This window comes from Mustelus asterias, chromosome 7 (genome assembly GCF_964213995.1).
Source record: "Mustelus asterias chromosome 7, sMusAst1.hap1.1, whole genome shotgun sequence".
Lineage (NCBI taxonomy): Eukaryota > Metazoa > Chordata > Chondrichthyes > Carcharhiniformes > Triakidae > Mustelus > Mustelus asterias.
Genome location: NC_135807.1, coordinates 76725195 through 76741163, shown reverse-complemented (window position 1 = coordinate 76741163; position 15969 = coordinate 76725195). Strand labels below are relative to the sequence as shown.

The following is a 15969-nucleotide window of genomic DNA, read 5'->3' as shown; positions in this document are numbered from 1 at the left end:
ACTGTGTCCTGGGAGAAAGCACGCCCAAGATCACTGCACCTGGCATAACCAAATAAAAAATGGTGTGGCCTCCTTCGAAAGCAAGTGCATCTCAGAGGCAGAGAGAAAACACAAGGAGGGGAAATCCCAAGCCAGCAGCTCGTTCAAAACTCAATCTTCTGCAGTATCCTGTCTTATTTGAGGCAGTACCTTCCAGACACAGATCGTCCAAAGCAGTCTCCTATGTACCCATGGGAACCCTATCAAACATCACAGCTGATGAACATGGTCTCTTTGCCTTGAAGAATGAACAAGGTCATAAAGGCTGACGGTGTCCACCTCTGTAACATTACTTGCCTCCACCCCTAAGTCAACTCATCAGCTGCTAAAACCTTCATCTATATTCTAATTCAGAAAGCCAGGTGGTAGATGGATAGAATAGAGTCTAATCTGTACACAATTTATAAGCTTTTATCTACAGAGACACGCATTACAAACATGCACCTCAAATTCAACAACCACCGTTTCACTTTGTTCCTACATATTTCCTATATGGACAAGCGAGCCTCCAGTTCATGCCTGCCATCTAAATGCAATTAAATGTTCATTTAATATACAAGTAACAGATTCAATTCTCTAACTTGAACTAAAAATTAAACCTTATATTTAAAACAAAATCTCAAAAGAATTCAAATCAAAGATGCCCATGTTCTGTAAAAACATTATACTGAGATGCTGCTGCTATAGACCCCCTAACAATTTCTACATATAAGAGTTTCTTTCAATGAAACAATCTGACAGATGGTGGCTTAAATCCACACACTTCATTTTAGAGATTTCCTTTCTCTCCAGCATTTGCTTCAAGCTGGAAAGGTCAAACTGTAAACTTTTCTCACTCACACTCTTCGTGGAGTGTACATTATCCCACAAAAAACGATTATTTATATAACATTTAATGGATTACTATCTTCAGTATGTCCATTGTACAGAATCTCATTTAAAATTTTTGACAAGTAGAATCCCATGCTCACTGCCTCCATGAGAGCCTGTGTTTTGTCAGCCAGAGTACATTTAACAGTCCTTTTTATTTTCTTATCTTCCCAAGTTAAAAGACATTTTTCATTCTCACCCCTAAGAAACACTACACAACCAGCTGCACTAAAATATCCATTAAGAAGATTAGCACGCAAATTATTATTGAAGATGATTAGTTTCCTGTTCATTGAGTCACCCAAGAATGGGATTTGATATTTGTAATGTTTTATTTGCCCTTACAATATTCTCTACTTTGGGGTCTTTCACCAAAATACTTAATTCCAACACATCAAAACTGCATCTGGCCTAGTGAACAACCAGTTGAACTGACCAATCAAATTTGGCAATTGCTGTACCTCTTCTTAAGCTATAAAATTCCCTTTTTGTGATGATAAATAACTGGGCTGGAAGTAATATTCTCTAAATAGGATTGATGATTTAAAGTTATTCTAAACCTACTCTGCTCAATATCTAACCCGACATAATTAAAAGCCTCTTGAATTTGACTCCCAATTTTAAATTCTACTTTATCCTTATTAATACTATATTTCTCAAATTCTGCTATACCACCTGTAAGAAGTCAACATGCATCAAGATATGCCTGAAAGTTTTCCTTTATGATATAAATAAAACATTGCAGAATCTGCTGTTAGTTGAACATAAACCTATTTTCAGCAAAACCGATTTCACCAAATAAATACTATGTCCTGGAAACATTATCCAGATGTGGAGATGCCGGCGTTGGACTGGGGTGAACACAGTCAGAAGTCTCACAACACCAGGTTAAAGTCCAACAGGTTTATTTGGTAGCAAATACCAAATAAACCTGTTGGACTTTAACCTGGTGTTGTGAGACGTCTTACAACATTATCCAGGCCAGAGATTTTTGTTTAAATTTCCATAGTTTTCCTTTTGCATATCCTGCTTCTTTGAGCAGTTTCATCCACACCTATCCCTGGAAAGTATGGCCCTGCAGTAATGTAGCTTTTATGGTAATTAGCCCACACTCCCATGAAGATGTGACCAATAGAGCCAAAAGATGATAGATGATGAAGATCCAAAGTTGGAGAGTCCACCCTAGCACCCATGTCACCCGGTAACTTTTCAAAACCCCTATACCAAACTTGTTTTAGCCTTACAAGTCCCATCTGCCATTATGTTTTCCATACAAATCTGCCATTGTGACCAAGCTGGTTGACCTATTTGTTATTGAACTCCAAACTCTCTCCAACTATATAACTTCATTTGTTTTGCCTCTCTTATTACTTTAGCTTGAAGTTTATTCACAGCCACCAATCTTCATTATCATGAGGACATCTGGTTCTGGTATGTTATAGTTCTGTGGCTTTTATTTCCTTGGCTAATCTATGCAAGCCATGGCCTGTATCTCCACATTTATATTTGTCAGGACCACTACTGAGAGATTTCTTTCTTGTACTATTGGAGGTTGTGTCCACAGATTATATTAATTCTCTAGCACAAGATTCACTTCCAAACACATTATGTTTACTTGCACTGTGCTTTCCACTCTTTTACCCAATTCTTCCAGTTCATGGACCTCGCACCTTGATCAACATTCTGAAAATTCAATCAAATGGCTTAGGGATAAATGGTGCTCGAAGGAATGGTGAGGGAGGCAGGAGTTTTCTTTCATTGACCACTGGCACCAGTACCAGGGAATGAATGAGCTGTTCAATTGGGCTGGGCCCCACTTAATGGTGCTGGAATCAATGTCCTGGCAAAGAGAGACAGGGCTGGGATGGGGTAGGGTGGTAGGAGGATAAACTCAAAAACAGAAAGAGAAATGTCAAGGCTCTGGAGCAGGGCAGAATTTTGAGTAAGGATAAATAGCATCGGTCAGGAAAGGACAATGTCAGTAACAAAGGCAATTGGCAGTAATGGCTAACGTGAAATCAGAGAAAAAAAAAGTCAAAAGCTAGAATCTGAATGCACGAAGTTTTTGCAACAAGTTGGATGAATCAATAGTACAAATAGAAATGAATAGGTTTGAATCTAATAACCATTACAGGGATAAAAGCAAAATACTGCGGATGCTGGAATCTGAAACAAAACAGAAAATACTGGAAAATCTCAGCAGGTCTGTGGAGAGAGAATAGAGCCAACGTGTCAGAGCTGATGAAGGGTCGATCATTACAGAGATGCAGTTGCAAAGTGACCAAATTGAGAACAAAATCTTCCAGCATACTTAACTTATGGAAGGGATAGACAAAATGGAAAAGGAAAAGGGGTAGCCCTGATGATAAAGTATGGGGAAAAGCAGTAGAGAGAAAGGACTATTTTTTTTAAAAATCAAGAAATGATCAGTTTGGATGGAACTAAGAAACAGCAAAAGACAGAAAACATTGGTGGGAATTGTTCATAGGCGCCATAACATTAACTCTAATGTAGGGCATGGTATAAATCAAAAAATTAGAGGTGCATGGAATAAGAGTAATACATTAATCCTAGGGGACAGATTGGCCAATAACTCTCCAGCCTCTCCAGGCACAACATTACAGTGGCTGAAGAGGTACCATGTCCCAGGGCCATACTTCAGGCAAGTACCAGTGGAAGATGCTGAGTTGGTCTCAGACTCTCATTTACTTCAAGATGACACTCACCAGGAAAACATACAAGGTGGCACAATGCAAACTCCACAGCAGTGTTAACCATTGTGCCGCCTTGTATGTTTTCCTGGTAAGTGAAAACTTGAAGAAAATGAGAGTCTGAGACCAACTCAGCATCTTCCAAGGAGAGTTCCAGATGACCTCAAGTCCAGCCTAAAAGACAAGATAGAGAAACGTGAATAGATGGGAGTAATCAGTAAAATGATAACTCCTATAGACTGGATTAGCAGTACGGGAGCAGCGAAAAAACCTGGAAATCTGAGTGTGTGCATAGATACAAAGGACCTCAATAAAGCTTTGAAGTGATCTCACTACCCCATGCCAACCTTGAAAGAATTTTGCTGCAACTTGTCAAGGCAAAGGTCTTCACTACTCTAAATGTGAAGGACGGATACAGGCAAATGAAGCTGGATGAAAGCAGCAGTTTTCTGACATTTTTGATGCCAATTGGGAGGTACAGATAATTGTGCATGCCATCTGTATTTCTCCACAATACAAACAGCATGAGATAGTCAGTGATCTTCCAGGAGTGGAAGCGATTGTGGATGATGTCATAGACCATGATTAGAATCTAGTGAGACCACTAGAGAGAACTCTCCAGATAAACCTGAAGCTTAACAAGAAAAAACTGCAACTGAAGATGACTGAAGTCAGCCCAAGCTTGAATGTTATCCAGGTCTTGCTGCATATGGGCAAGACTGTTTCGGTATCAGAGGAGTCGCAAATGGCGCTGAACATTGTGCAATTTGTAATCACCAGCAAGCATCCCCACTTCTGACCTGATCATTGATTAAGCATCTGAAGATGTTTGGGCCTCAGGCACTATGCTGAGGAATTCCCGCAGCGATGTCCTGGGACTGAGATGATTGACCTCCAACAACCTCAACTTTATGCCTCCAATCATTGATGAACTTTTCCCCCAATTTCCCTCGACTCCAGTTTTGCTAGGGCCCCTTGATGCCACACTTGGTCAAATGCTGCTCTAATGTCAAGGGCTGTCACTCTCTTCTCACCTTGAGTTCAGCTCTTTTGTCCATGTTTCGACCAAGACTGTAATGATGCAGGAGCTGAGTGGTCCTGGCAAAATCCAAACTGAGCAACAGTGAACAGTTTATTTCTGAGTAAGTGCCACTTGATAGCACTGTTGATAATCCCTTCTATCACTTTGCTAATGAACAAGAGTAGACTGATGGGGTGGTAATTTGCCAGGTTGAATGTGTGGATTCTAAAGTTATGTAAATGGGAAGGGAAACTAGAACATGGGATCACAATTTCAGAAAAAGGGTCAGCCATTTGGGACTGAGATGAGAAGAAATCTCCTGTGAATTTTTGGAATTTCACACCTGAGAGCTGTGGATATTCAATTGCTGTGCATATGCAAGTCATAGTTCAATAGAATTTTGGATATTCAGAGAATTAAGGGGCTAGTGTAGGAAATGAAGTTAAGGTCGACAATCAGCCACAATCTTGGCTGAGAAGTTCGAAGGGCCAAACAGATTACTCCAGCTTCAATGCTGTATGACCTTATGCTCTTCTGAGATGCCCTTGTTACAATTCTTATTGATCTCTTCTGCAAGCCTCGTACAGTCCTTATCAATTACATCTGCATCTTTTAGCAGGATTTAAAAGCATGCAGAAGTAGGGTGAGCCAATATCTATTTATTTTCTTTCTTCTTAGTATTTGGTGCTATTAATCCACGTGTAAAGCTCTGATGAGAAATATTTTGTCAAAGGAATGCAATAAAGACCTATCTGGGTAAACATGCACATCAACTGATTTTCCAAAATAATTGCCTTTTCATGCACAATGTCAAGTTTTATTTGTGTGTTTTTCATAGCAGGTCAACTCAACAGCATTGGTATATCACTAAAGACATCATGAATACTTATGGTTTACTCCAGCTATTTTACATGGAATTGCAACTTTTGTTGAGTGACCTCAAGGTGTTGCCATCACCAGACCTAAAGTAAGACATACTTGTATGTTCCTTAGCCTTGCATTGATCATCCCTGCTTAGTGAATCAAAATTGTATTTTAACTGTCCCACCATCTATTTTTTTGAAGTACAAGCACTTTCTACTACTGCACAATTAAAGGAGTCCACAAATTACAAACATATTCATCACAGGATTAAGCTCCTTGTAACCAAAATAACTTGTTTGAATTCATCAATATTATCATCACCATCCTGCGTCAATGTGAAGCTACTGTTTTTTGTTTTGTGCAGTGTTGGCAGAGGGAGTGAATTGTTAGGGCTGCAGATGATGTGCCAATCAAGCAGTTTGCTTTGTCCTGGATGGTGTTGAACTTCTTGAGCATTGTTGAAGCTTCGAGTGACAACTGAAGTACAAATTGACAGTTCCTCGGGCATTCCTGAGATTCATTCACCCATTGCCTTGTTCTAATTTTGTATTCTGCTGTAAAAGCAAGATATGCTAAAAGTCCTTTGATCCTCATACTGTCTGTCTTTATTTCTTCTGTTATATTAACATCTGTATCCAGTATCTGGGCTATTTCAAAATGTGGCAATCATTGAGTCTTCTAATCCTTGCGTCACTGCAGAACATCTCATTTTTCTGTGAAAGCTAAAGGAAATGACTGTTATCCCAGGAATTTTATTAAGTCAGCCAATATCTGATCCAACAGAGTCTCCTCCAAGAACTGAATACTAGTTAGAATCAGCAGCATGTCCATACGAGACACCTTAGCACAATCCAATCATTTAAATAATAGCTCTGATCTAGAGATTGCCAATTTGAATTTTGTCAACATTTTATACACCTATTAAATTCTATGATATATCCTTACAGGGGAATGCCCATCTGTTTTCCAAAACCTATCAAATTGTGACCATGCCTCAGAGGTATTGATCAGATTATCTTTCTTTTAGATTTAATTCAGGAACTCTATTAGAAAATCAAAACCATCATCATTATTCAACTGAGAGCTCAATCTCACAATCTTTCTGGTAGAAAGTGATAAAACCAAGGTTGTACCTTGTTTCCTCACAATCACATATCCACCTCATTCTTCCCCTGGTCATATGGTTCAGATTCCAAGAACACTGAAGAGTGATCATAACCCAACATGTCACACTTGCTTTCTCCCATCTCCACAATGGCCACTATGGTTTTACTTATGTCTGAAAATAAAAATTGTGCTTTCCAAATTTCACCATTAGGCAGCCATGCTCTGCTTCCATGTTCTAATCTAGATAGCCAAGTAGCGATGGATAGAGCTCGAGTCTAAAACTTATACACTTAGAAGTTCTTATTCACAGTGACACACTGTAAATCTCCATCTCCAATCCAAAAACCACAGTTTTAGGGATGAAAATCCCAGAATACATTTGAAGGGGCATTTTTATGATGACTGTGGTGAAATGAGTGTTCTGAGAATTCACGGACTGAGCTTTGTGGACAAATTGGAACAAACAGAACCATAAACTGCTACCCCTCCTAAGAATCTTGAAGTTATCTTTGATGTGATGAAAATATATGGAGCAACAAACATTTTGTATGCCGTGCAATCATTGAACAGGAAGATTCTCACAATCATATAGCTGAAAAGTCCTGTAAATGCCGCTCACTGCGATGACAGTCATATGCCTCCAAATGTAAAGACAAATAAATTCATCCAAAGCGGTACTGGTAGACTTGATAATCCTGTTAAATTGTCACCTTCTCAAACACCGACAGATCACTTTAGCTGAGTGCTTTCCGTTATAAGCATCCTAGTGCTTGAGCAAAGACATCAAGCTATCTGTGGAAAACCTTTCCATTACACTTCAGCTTAAAAGCATCAGGAAAAAAAATAAGGAAGCACATCTATATTTAGCAAGAAGAATTTCTTAGAATCTACACTCTTATCAGTGCAGATGTTATGAAGGTACTGGTGCTTTTAACTTGCACTATTCTACACTGTAAGCTGGACAAGAAGTATTGGATTTACCAAGCTTTTCCAATTACTAATCTCTATTATTTTAGGGTTCAGGTTGATCATTCTGAAACTGCCAACCATATGGAAAATCAACTCTTGTGAAAAGTTCACAAATATTTTCAAAGTTACTCTAAAATAAAAGTACTAACAAATGACAAGGTGATCCAGCATCATTAAATAATTCTGGATATTGCTGTCCGCATTTCATATCTAACTGCTCTATTTGAACCCGACAGCATCTTTTGAATGTTATATGTAACATTCTATGAGTTCATAGCAAACAAACTGCTATATTTGATTTCTGGAATAAAAGTGGTGAAAACAATTATAATTTCATACCTTGTCCCCAGTATTCCCTCAGCTCTTTTTAAGGCTTTGACATGTCAGGGGGTGATTAATGATGAAGTAGCTAGTCTTGCATTAGACACAAACATCTCCAATAAGAGGATCTGTAATGGCAAATAAACAACACATTAAGAAACAATCAGGAATTTCATTAAAATGCACTAAAGAAATGCTGCTTGCAAATGTTCCTTTCTGTAAAATGTTATTTCTCTAAGTAAACAAAAGCTGCCAAAACAGTAACAGCGGGAAACAAGCTGCAGATATTTTGGAACTATAAAATAATCGAGATTAGTAATTGTTCTTCATTTTAACACAATATGGTAAAACTGCAATTTGGATGCGGTCTCCTTTAAAGAAAATAGATTATCAATCAGAATAATGTGCCCAACAAGTTTTGTGGCTCAGACTGTAGTGTCAGGAAGTGCCAGATAAACATATTTTTTAAACGTTGTTTGTGTTCTGCTATAATCATTTTCCTGATGATCTGCTGGGTATAATAGTGGATTTTATCTGCCCAACATGCCCATTTCTATGTCAGTCTCTATTGGCAGTATATGGTGATATGAAAACTGGTGCTAGGGCTCTGCATTGCTTTTTCCTATGTTGCCACAATAGTAGGAAATACAAAACTGGTGCTGGAGACAGTGCCTGCAATCTGCATGCCATCATTGCTCAAACCCAAGATACACTGCTGCCTCCATATACCATCTTTGACCAGAAAATGTATGTTGTACAATCAGCTTCTCAACAGTTGCATTGTTCAAGTCTGCACAGTTGGTTCCCATTCTAACCTATGCTTTAAACTCCTCTTTATAATGTAGACACAAAGAATTCAGACCATTGAAAATCAAAAGCATTTCTGTTGTAAATCATAATTGCAATGAAAATGGCACATAATTTTAACGTTCTAAATTCGTGAACCAGCAGAGTTGCAAGACCTGATCACATTATTGATCTAAAGCATTCTGTAATTTAATGGTGGTTTAACACAATCCACCAAAAATACATCGAGGGACATTTGTGAAGGTGTGAAAAACATTTTTACAGCACCTATCATTGACATTTCCTAACAAGTGGCCTATAAATTGGTCCTCATGGGCAGGACAGCACAAACTGGACACATGAAAACAATTCCTGCATTAATAGGCTCATGGGCCTTGGGCTTACTCTTGGTTCAGATACGTATTTAAAAAGATACCTTTTGCTGATAGCAAACCTCAGAGGTCTCTTTAAGGACTGACTACTGGTCAAGTTATATGCAGCCTGACTCAGCTACATAGGACATTTCAATCCGGTGTTGGGCCTCCTATTTGTACATGCACAGAGTTTCCCATGCCCCATTTTTGGGTCTTCTCCAATATGGTGGAAGGCACACTTCCAGTGGAACCATGAAAATGTGTACATTGCCCTACCATATTGGATGTTTGTGTGTATAAACTGGGTGCATCACTATCAAGGTTTAGACTGTATGTCCCAATGATAGAGCACAATAACTACTCTGGAAAAATGCACTCTGGTCATTGGAAGAAAAATGGAACAGTGAAGATATTTTGACTGATAATTTCATAGCTAATAAAATCCAGTCTGCAGCAATATGCGGCATTTGCCAATCCTAGTCATGCAGGATTATTTCCAGACTTTGGCACAGACAATACACAAAGCACCACCTACAATGAAAAATTCCAGGTGCCTAGATACCAATGTGAATGGCAGTCACAGACACCTTGAGCCTGGGGCACTGGTGGGTTATGAATCTTTAGCTGCTATAGTTCACAGGAACTGATGAGACATCCTGCTTATCTGATTATGTCCAAACATGTTGTTGCAAACCTCATTGAATGAAATTGCACACTAGAATGTACAATTTGGAAATTTTACTCTTTTTTTCTTTTTCATTGCTGCATCTGGAAAATAGTTGTGACAAATACAAAGAGTAAAAATTGTATTATACAATATTAACAGAATAGAATGGGGGTCAATGTAATGACCCCTAACCTCTTATTCCTTACATATTTCCAAAACAGATGATACTTTTGCTATATTTGAATCTGCAGCTGCATGTAAGAATTTCCTTACACGCCTTAATGGGCTCCTTTTTCAACTAAACTAAAGCTTAGGGGACAGCCATTCCCTGGTTCATTCCCTATGGCAATGTCTTGACCAGAGTCAACTTGCCTGGTTTGAATTTAGAGAAAATTTTGGTGATTAACTGTTCCTTGATGCATTCCCCACGCAATCTCTACCAATCAGAGTCCACTTGCCAACCAATCAGCACTTCTCATGCAATCTGAGATTTGGTATTTTTGCAATTCTGTCCTGATAAGCACAAGGCACAAAGTTTCAACAGCATGTCTTTTTTTTCAGCAATACTCAAGTTCTGTACTACCAAAAGACTATTAACAATATTGATAACAGATCAATTAACATATTTGCATTAAATCCTGTGATAGCTATATTAATGAAGACAACAACTAATTTATTTCAGACCATTTAATGCCTTTATATACTAGCTGGCAGAGGAATTACATTGTCCCATTTGTTACTAACACTATACAGTGTAGTTTCTGCCAATAGTAAACTCAAACATGTGCCAGACAGAAGAGTTTATAAAGCTTACTGATGGCAAGATGACCTTTTTCAACTTGTTTGAAGGAATTACTCAGATATTGGCTCATTTTGTAATGGCAGTTATTAAGAAGAACAATAAGACTTGTACGGTACAAAGATGGTATGAATGGGGTTGACATTTCTGTTTCTTTCATGATTGTTGCCAACAGGGTGTTCCGCAGGGCTCTGTACTAGGACCTCTGCTATTTGTGATATATATAAATGATTTGGAAGAAGGTGTAACTGGTGTAATCAGCAAGTTTGCGGATGACACGAAGATGGCTGGAATTGCGGATAGCAAAGAGCATTGTCGGGCAATACAGCAGGATATAGATAGGCTGGAAAATTGGGCGGAGAGGTGGCAGATGGAATTTAATCCGGATAAATGCGAAGTGATGCATTTTGGAAGAAATAATGTAGGGAGGAGTTATACAATAAATGGCAGAGTCATCAGGAGTATAGAAACACAGAGGGACCTAGGTGTGCAAGTCCACAAATCCTTGAAGGTGGCAACACAGGTGGAGAAGGTGGTGAAGAAGGCATATGGTATGCTTGCCTTTATAGGACGGGGTCTAGAGTATAAAAGCTGGAGTCTGATGATGCAGCTGTATAGAACGCTGGTTAGGCCACATTTGGAGTACTGCGTCCAGTTCTGGTCGCCGCACTACCAGAAGGACGTGGAGGCATTGGAGAGAGTGCAGAGAAGGTTTACCAGGATGTTGCCTGGTATGGAGGGTCTTAGCTATGAGGAGAGATTGGGTAGACTGGGGTTGTTCTCCTTGGAAAGACGGAGAATGAGGGGAGATCTAATAGAGGTATACAAGATCATGAAGGGTATAGATAGGGTGAACAGTGGGAAGCTTTTTCCCAGGTCGGAGGTGACGATCACGAGGGGTCACGGGCTCAAGCTGAGAGGGGCGAAGTATAACTCAGACATCAGAGGGACGTTTTTTACACGGAGAGTGGTGGGGGCCTGGAATGCGCTGCCAAGTAGGGTGGTGGAGGCAGGCACGCTGACATCGTTTAAGACTTACCTGGATAGTCACATGAGCAGCCTGGGAATGGAGGGATACAAACGATTGGTCTAGTTGGACCAAGGAGCGGCACACGCTTGGAGGGCCGAAGGGCCTGTTTCCTGTGCTGTACTGTTCTTTGTTCTTTGTTATCACTATGAAATATTATCATGAATCAAAGGGCTCGAGTGCAAGAGCACCTTTGGGCCAAGGTGCAAAAGTTCTATCCAAAGAGGTGTGCTGTACAAAGCTTTAGTTGGTGTGACAGACACAGAAACAGTTGATCCCAAAACAACTTTTAAGGAGAAATACAGGCAGGCTGTCAGGGTGAGTTCTGGCAGGACCCAGTATGAAATGTTGAGATGGGCCATTGGACATGGATTCACAGAGACCATGAGATGATGCCAACAGAAGAGTTGCCAATAACCATCAGACATGGTGTCAAGTGGAACACTGGGCTCAGGTTACATAGAAACATACATAGAAAAAATAGCAGGAGTAGGCCATTCATCCTTTGAGTATATCTGTTTTGCAGGGAATTAGCCACAGGAGATTCCTTCACTGCCTGCTTAGTCCTCTCACTCTGCCTAGTGGTTAGCCCTTCCCTTCCTTCCTCTGGAGTCTTAACCTTTCTATACGTGCTATCCACAATACTTTCCATTTTTTTGGCGGATGCTCCACAGTGTTCCCAGACACCGCTGCAGCTCAAAAACCCGGGCTTCCAGGAGCTGCAGCTAGAGACACTTCCTGCACACATGCTGGTCCTGGGAACTGGGAATGTTCCTGGTCTCCCACATGGAGCAAGAAGAGCAGACCATGGCTTGGAACTCTCCTGCCATCTCTTTAAATTAAATGAATCCTTTTAATATCAAACAATATGAACCAGGGCCCTTCTCCTGTGCTGTTTATTATTATAGAATATATTTTTTGCAAACAATGAATCGCAGAATGATTTCTTAACAATTATAACTAATAATAGTAGTCGTAAGTACCTACCCAACTGTATTGACCCAACAGCTGTTTAGACTTCCTTCGGATATGTAAACTTGCACTCTGTTCTTTCTTAGAGTCTTTTAACCACCTGGTTCTGCTCTTAGACTCACTTTCTATTTACTCCTTTATCCTGCTAGTTTTGTTCTGTTATCTTGTTCAGTTATTTATGTTTCATCTTTTTAAAATGATCCCTAATATCAGTTACTCACCAACCAATCAGCTTACTGCTTTCCTGTGACATCACTCTTAGACTTTTCAAACTGAGCTTGCTGTTTGGCGGCTGATCCCCGATTCTCCCGCTTCCTTTATCCTCCACTCCCAGATGTGTGGCCCTCACAGATCCCAGAGTCTCGCACTCCCTTTATCCTCCGCTCCCAGATGAGTGTCCCTCACAGATCCCCGACTCTCCTGCTCCCTTTATCCTCCGCTCCCAGATGAGTGTCCCTCATAGGTCCAAGTCTCACGCTCCCTTTATCCTCCACTTCCAGATAAATGTCCCTCACAGGTCCGGTGCCCTGCGCTCCCTGAGGACCCCATGCCCCCCGCTCCCATTATCTTCTGCTCCCAGAAGTGTCCCTGTCAGGTCCGGTGCTTTCCGCTCTCTGAAAGTAAGTGAGGGCCCTGAGCCTCGTACTCCCTTTTTCCTCTGCTCTCAGAAGAGTGTCCCTCACAGGTCCGGTGCCCTCCAATCCCTGAAAGTAAGTGAGGTTACACAGTTTCATGCCCCCTTTATCCTGCATTCCCAGAAGAGTGTCCCTCACAAGTCCGGTGATTTGATTAATTAATGTCATATGTATTAGTATACAGTGAAAAGTATTGTTTCTTGCGCACTATACAGACAAAGCATACCATTCATAGAGAAGGAAATGAGAGAGTGCAGAATGTCGTGTTACAGTCATAGCTAGGCTATAGAGAAAAATCAACTTAATATAAGATGGGTCCATTCAAAAGTCTGATGGCAGCAGGGAAGAAGCTGTTCTTAGAACCATAGAACATTACAGCACAGAAACAGGCCTTTTGGCCCTTCTTGCCTGTACCGAACCATTTTTGTGCCTAGTCCCACTGACCTGCACCTGGACCATATCCCTCCACACCCCTCTCATCCATGTACCTGTCCAAGTTTTTCTTAAATGTTAAAAGTGAGCCCGCATTCACTACCTCATCTGGCAGCTCATTCCAAACTCCCACCACTCTCTGTGTGAAGAAGCCCCCCCTAATATTCCCTTTAAACTTTTCCCCCCTCACCCTTAACTCATGTCCTCTAGTTATTTTCTCCCCTAGCCTCAGTGGAAAAAGCCTGCTTACATTCACTCTATCTATACCCATCATAATTTTATACACCTCGATCAAATCTCCCCTCATTCTTCTACGCTCCAGAGAATAAAGTCCTAACCTATTCAACCTTTCTCTGTAACTCAGTTTCTCAAGTCCCGGCAACATCCTTGTAAACCTTCTCTGCACTCTTTCAACCTTATTAATATCCTTCCTGTAATTAGGTGACCAAAACTGCACACAATACTCTAAATTCGGCCTCACCAATGTCTTGAGTCAGTTGGTACCTGATCTCAGACTTTTGTATCTTTTTCCCAACGGAAAAAGGTGGAAGAGAGTATGTCCGGGTGTGTGGGGTCTTTGATTATGCTGGCTGCTTTTTTGAGGCAGCAGGAAGTGTAAACAGAGTCAATGGATGGGAGGCTGGTTTGCATGATGGACTGGGCTTCATTCACGACCCTTTGTAGTTTCTTGTGTTTTTGGACAAAGTAGGAGCCATACCAAGCTGTTATACAACCAGAAACAATGCTTTCTATGGTGCATCTGTAAAAGTTGGAGAGAGTCGTAGCGGACATGCCAAATTTCCTCAGCCTCCACTCCCCATAGGTTGGGAATGTTCGTTGGCTTAAATTGCAGCAATTGGAAAACTGCACAAAAGCTGTAGGGTCAAATTTCATGAGGGTTGTCAGGCCCAGTTCCAAGAGAGCCATTGAGAAAATTGAGGCATGGTTTTGAGAGTTGTCAGGGCCATGGGCATTAAGTTCAGCAGGTTATTTGCGCTGAAGCAGCACACGGCCATGATTGTCCATATTGATAAGAACAATCTGGTGATAGTGAAATCAAACATTATTTTTATTAGCCTGTGGACAAAGTAAAAAACACTTTAATCTTAGCAAGATGTCTGCCATGCTCCAGCAAACATACTGGTACAGCACCACTCAGTGGCAAATATTGTGAATTGCAATGAAAACTCTGAAATGTAGTTTAACGGTAGTTGGTTAGCGGTCACAATGTTAAGCGGAGCCTCAATTAATATTAGTTTCAAACTGTCACCTACATATGCAATGCCATTACAATCTTTGAAAGATGTTAGATTTATTTTTATTAAAAATATGCTCGAACATAGATAATACACATTTTTTCCCCACATTCCACCCAACATACTTCAGACATGGACTTCAGCGTGTCATATTCTTCACAGATGCTAATAGTTGCCAATGTATAGAGATTCTTTTTTCTCTAATCCAAGAATGTTCTTAATATGAATTCACCTTCAGCTGCATGAGGATAAACCTATTTCTATCATATATGTCATATGTCATTAGGAGGTTTCATTGGTCCTGTTCAGAAGCTGGTTATTATACTGTGCACTAAGGTGTACAATGGTTTTGCTCTTACACGATAGCATATACTCTTCGAATTCACAATGAATGTGTTGTGGGGCCCACTTCACAATGCAAAAGAAAGAGGAACTTAAAAGTCTAAGAGTATTACACCATTAGTTATGCCACTCCATAATTTCCTGGGACATTGTTGTCCCTCCACTGAAACAGTGAGTAGTTTATTATCATCAGATTAAAATAAATAGGAGCAGGCGCAGGCTATTCAGTCCCTTGAGCTTGCTCCACCATTTGATAAAATTATAGCTCATCTGATTGTGGACTTAACTCCATTTTCCTGCCTGCTTGCCCACCATTGCCCTCAACACCCTTGCAGATCAAAAATCTGTCCAACTTAACCTTGAATATATTCAATAACCAGCCTCCATTGTTCTCTGGGAAAGAGAATTCCAAAAACAACTACCCTCTGAAAGAAGAAATTCCTCTTTATCTGTTTTCAATGGTGTCCTTTTACTTTTAAACTGTGCCCTCTCATTCTAGATTGGCCCACAAGGGGAAAGATTTCTTGAGCTCCCTCAGAATCTTATACGCTTCAATTAGATCACTTTGCATTCCCCTGAACTCCAATTAGTATAGGCCCAACCTACTCAACCTTTACTCATAAGACAACTCCTTCAACCCAGGAATCAGCTCGTTAAGGAGGCCCTAACTGTACACTATACTCTCGGTGTGGTCTCAATGCCCTGCACAGTTGCAACAAGACTTCCCTTTTAGCTCTACCTCCCTTGCAATGAGGACCAACAATCCATTTGCCTTCC

The 15969-nt window shown here is 40.4% G+C and overlaps 1 protein-coding gene across 1 annotated transcript in view; it reads right to left on the bottom strand.

Annotated features, from left to right (window-relative positions):
* The window catches only part of sulf1 (sulfatase 1), a 423430-nt gene that overhangs the window by 293654 nt on the left and 113807 nt on the right, over window positions 1–15969 (bottom strand). Inside the window, exon 2 of the mRNA XM_078217099.1 lies at window positions 7921–8030. The gene's annotated coding sequence lies outside the window, so the exon portion shown is untranslated. The remainder of the gene's footprint in view (window positions 1–7920; window positions 8031–15969) is intronic.